This window comes from Musca vetustissima, unplaced genomic scaffold (assembly GCF_032173495.1).
Source record: "Musca vetustissima isolate MV318-11 ecotype Yass unplaced genomic scaffold, APGP_CSIRO_Mvet_v1 utg10273, whole genome shotgun sequence".
NCBI classification, from domain to species: domain Eukaryota; kingdom Metazoa; phylum Arthropoda; class Insecta; order Diptera; family Muscidae; genus Musca; species Musca vetustissima.
The window spans coordinates 177,656-182,560 of record NW_026880085.1 but is presented as its reverse complement, the minus strand read 5'-3'; positions in this window follow the sequence as shown (position 1 = coordinate 182,560).

The window sequence follows — 4,905 nt, the reverse complement described above, 5'->3', positions numbered from 1 at the left end:
ATTAAGTTTTCGGTCCACTTCATTCCAAAATTTATATCTGATCATCAGCGAAAATTATAGGCGTTGTCCTTGACCATAACTGGAACCTCATGGAACATTTCAAAGCGATCGGCGCTATAGTTCCGCTCTATAGAGTGATAATGGGTTACTAAATAATATATGAATACGGAGATACTTGTAAATATTTAGGTGTAACTCCCACATCCGAGCACATACAACAATATAATTGGTATCAATTTAAAGGTCAACCACTCCTCTTGGATATAATATCAACTTCTCGGGTCTATGTCCTTTAGGGGTAAATATATACGCTATAGAATACAAATTTTGTCATTTTTCACACAAAAGTCAGGGTCCATTTGACCCGCTAAATATTGACCGATCTTTATCAAAACAGGCATGCTTATTCTTTGGCCCGATCCCCTTCTCCATGCAAAATTTCACGATGTTCGGGCCATTATTGCGGCCTCTGGAGCGACCAGAAAGACCGACAAAAATTTAGTATTTGGTCCATTTCATCCCCTAAATATTAACCGATCTTTCCCAAAAACAATAGGGGTCTTCATTGGCCAGAACCCATCCTACATGCAAAATTTCGTGAAGATTGGTCCATAACTGTGGCCTGTATCGTGTTTTTATTTATAATGGACAGACGGACGGACGGACGGACGGACGGACACACATGTCTAGATCGACTCAGCTAGTCGAGATATGACGATCGGTATACTTAAAGGTGGGTCTAGGACCAATATTTCGCGGCGTTACAAACTTTTGGGGCTGCACAAAGCTATAATACCCTGACAACATAGTTGTGTAGGGTATAAAAATGCCATTGAAATATTATTTTTCATAAATTTACGTTTGCTCCCGACTACTATGGGCCATAGATTCAATTTTTTGGCCATAATTAGAGCAGATTTGCTTGCAAAACGTTATCAAAATCCCAAAAGTACCGAATAATGAGTGATCCATTTATATGAGGCCAAACCCTAAACCTTATGTCAATATCGATAGTTTTTGGTACCAAGATTTCAAACCCAATGAAAATTAAAAAAAAACCAGTAAGGAAAGTAGTAAAGTCGGACTGGGCCGACTATATGATACCCTTCACCACTTTGGGAATATTCTACATATGTATCTTCACAGATGTCGTCTTTTCGAAGGAACATTGACATGAAATTGAACGAACTTAAAAATGCGATCTTTATCTATAAATAAACTGACTAACATCAATCCTTAAACATGCCATTCTGCATTCTATTCCATACTTTGTAAATAGACTTTAAGCAAACTTTACTCACGCTATTTGGTATGCTTCACTGTATAAAATGTAATATCAATCAAGCATCCATTGATTATTTGGTTTACAATCAACATGAATAGGTCGAAATTATATATGGAAGCTATGATATATCTAAATCTGAACCGATTTCAAGGAAACTAGAATGAAATTCTTTAGTACACCATTTACTTAAAATCAGATGAAAGTATATAGGAGCTATATGTAAATCTGAAAAAAATTTTAAGAAAATTTGACACACGAAAGTTTATAGTAACTTCAGTACATTGTACAAACTTATGTGCGGGTCGGCCAATCTTTGGTTCTTTAGTGCACAATTTACATTAAATCGTACGAAAATATATATTGGAGCTATATCTAAATCTGAACCAATTTTCACGAAACTTAGCACACATCAGTGTGGACCCAATTCAGTACCCTATGCCAAATTTCGTGCAAATCGAAAGATATGTAGGGACTTGGTACACCATTTGCATTAAATCAGTGTGGTAAGTTTCGTGAAAATCGGTCCAGATTTACATATAGTTCCCATATATATTTTCGTCCGATTTAATGTAAATGGTGCATCAAAGTCTCAGTATACCTTTCGATTTGCACGAAATTTGGCATAAGATACTGAATTAGGTCAAGAATGACGTGTGCCAAGTTTCGAGAAAATTGGGTCAGATTTATAAATAGCTCCTATACAAATATGTATTAAATCGGACGAAAATATAATCTGGACCGATTTTCACGAAACTTACCACACATCATTCTGGATCTAATTCAGTACTCTGTGACAAATTTCGTGCAAATTGAATTATATATGGGGACCTTGGGACACCATTTACCTTAAATCGGACGAAAATATATACGGGAGCTATATCTAAATCTGGACCGATTTTCAAGAAACTTAGCACACATCATTCTGGACCTAATTCAGTACTCTATGCCAAATTTCGTGCAAATCGAATGATATATAGGGACTTTGGCGCACCATTTACCTTATATCGGACGAAACTATATATGGGAGCTATATCTAAATCTGAACCGATTTTCTCGAAACTTGGCACAAATCATTTAGGACCTAATTTAGTAATCTGTGCCAAATTTCGTGCAAACCGAAAGATAAAGAGGGACTTTAGTGCCCCATTTACCTTAAATCGGACGAAAATATATACGGGAGCGATATCTCCCATATATATAGGGTTCGTCCTTGGGCCAAATAAGTGACTTGTGCCAAATTTCATCCAAATCGGATCATAAATGCGACCTGTACTTTGTTTACAATTTAACATCTACAGACGGACAGACGGACGGAAGGACATGCATATTCTCAAAAGGAACCATGTGTCTATCTCGTTTTCTTTTGCCTGTTAGAAACATATGCACAAAGACATAATACCCTGTACTACAGTGTGGCGAAGGGTATAAAAAACAAATGAAAAAGCGATAAGTTCGGCCGGCCGAACTTTGGTTACCCTCCACTATAGACATACTGACAGGTACTTGAAATGAAAATATAGGGAAAATACCAAAAAGCGGTCTCATATCAACATTTCTACAAACCGATTATGTAAACCATGATATAAATTTCAGAAATTTTCAATGGAATTATTATATTCAGCCATATGGCTAATGAGGGTGTATACACTTTGACACGGTGGAAATAAGCCTCATCGAAATATTGGTTATAGACCCCATGTTTCTTTGGAGCAAATTTGTTTCAGAAAATTTTGATTTCATCCTAACTTTGCCCTGGAACCTCCCACCTCCCACAGAGGGGCTAGGCCTAAATGCGGGTTATAGTTCATATATAGATCATTATCAAACCTTACGTTATAGTTTTTTTTTATCTCGATATCCTCCGCAGGTGAAATGATTTGCAACAAATTAGGTAACTATTTTAATATATAATATAATAATATTTCAGCAATTCCTCCAAAAGATAGAACGGACGGGCAGACCGACGGGCATGGCTAGATCGTCTTAGAATTGTACCATAATCAAGAATATATATACTTTATAGGGTCGGAAAGGAATATTTCGATGAGTTACAAACGGAATGACACAATATACTCTCCATACTATGGTGGGGGGTTATATGGGGACTACCCCAAAAAGGGGGCGAATATTAATAATTTTGGTGGGGAGATTTGTTACCATATACGACTACAAAATACCAAATTGCATAGCCCACGTACCCTTATAGGGGGCTATCAAAACAAAAAAAAAAAAAAAAAAAAAAAAACTGACCTATAATCATAATTTTTTTTTGGAGAGATTTGGTACCTATTAAGAACTCAAAATACTAAATTACAGCCAATTCGGCGGAAAAACACGATCAAAACCCCCAAAATACTGAAAATTAGGAGTTACCATTATATGGGGGCCACCAGAAAAAGTGGACCTATATTTATAATTTTTTGTGGAGATATTTAATACCCAATACGAACCCAATGTACCAAATTTCAGCGAATTCGGATGAAAAGCGCGCTCAAGAACCCCAAAATACTGAAAATTGGGGGGTACCGTGATATGGGAGCTATGCCTAAACGTAGTCCGATATATCCACCATCTTCGGACGGTCGGACGGACATGGCTAGATCGTCTTAGAATTTTACCCTGATAAGGCTATATATTCTTTATATGGTCAGAAATGAATATTTCGATAAGTTACAAACGGAATGACAAAAGTAATATACCCTCCATACTATGGTTTGATTATTCTTTGAAAACCGACGCTTATTATCAGTATTTAGATTTTCCTATTTGACCTGTTAAATTTCGATCGATCGATATCAATTTAAAGGCCAACCACTCCTTTCTGATAAGTAGTCACTTCTTCGGTCTATTTCCTCCAGGAGTAAATTTAAACGTCCTAGAATTCAATTTTTGCATAAATGTTGGCCGATTATCATGGGCCATATTTATTCCATGGTCCGATCCCCGTCTTCGTGTAAAATTTCGTGATGTGACCAAAAAACATAAAAAGTAATGCTTTTGGTAATGGGTTAAATAATAATATCAGAATACGTATACACCTGTAAATATGTTTACAAATTATAATGGACAGACGGACGGACACATATGTCTAGATCGAATCAGCTAGTCGAGACCGGGACCAATATTTCGAGCGTTGTAAACTCTAGGGGCCATGTAAAGCTGTAATAACCTGACAACATAGTTACATCTATATATATAAAATAGAAAAAAAATTGTTTGTTTGTTTGTATGTTACTGATAGACGCCAAAACCGCTGAACAGATCTTAATGAGATTTACACTGTATATCGGGACATGCCCTGAAAGTAACATAGGCTATATAAACTTTTAAAATTCCGCGTGGATGCGGAGTTATAGCATCAATAGTAAACATACCTCAAATTTTCTGAACATGTAATATGCGTTTATCTTAAGAACGGTTACAGATAACGCCTTCAAAATTTATCTGTATATCGTAGGTGTGAATACACATTATTCATAAAAATGTGATAAGATTGGTGGAAATGCACTCTCCGTTACACTTAAATAATCTACATGTAGAAAATAAAAACTGTTTTGTTTCTAGACTCAAAAACCGTTGAACAAATTTTACTCAGATTTTTACCGCACATCATGCCATCC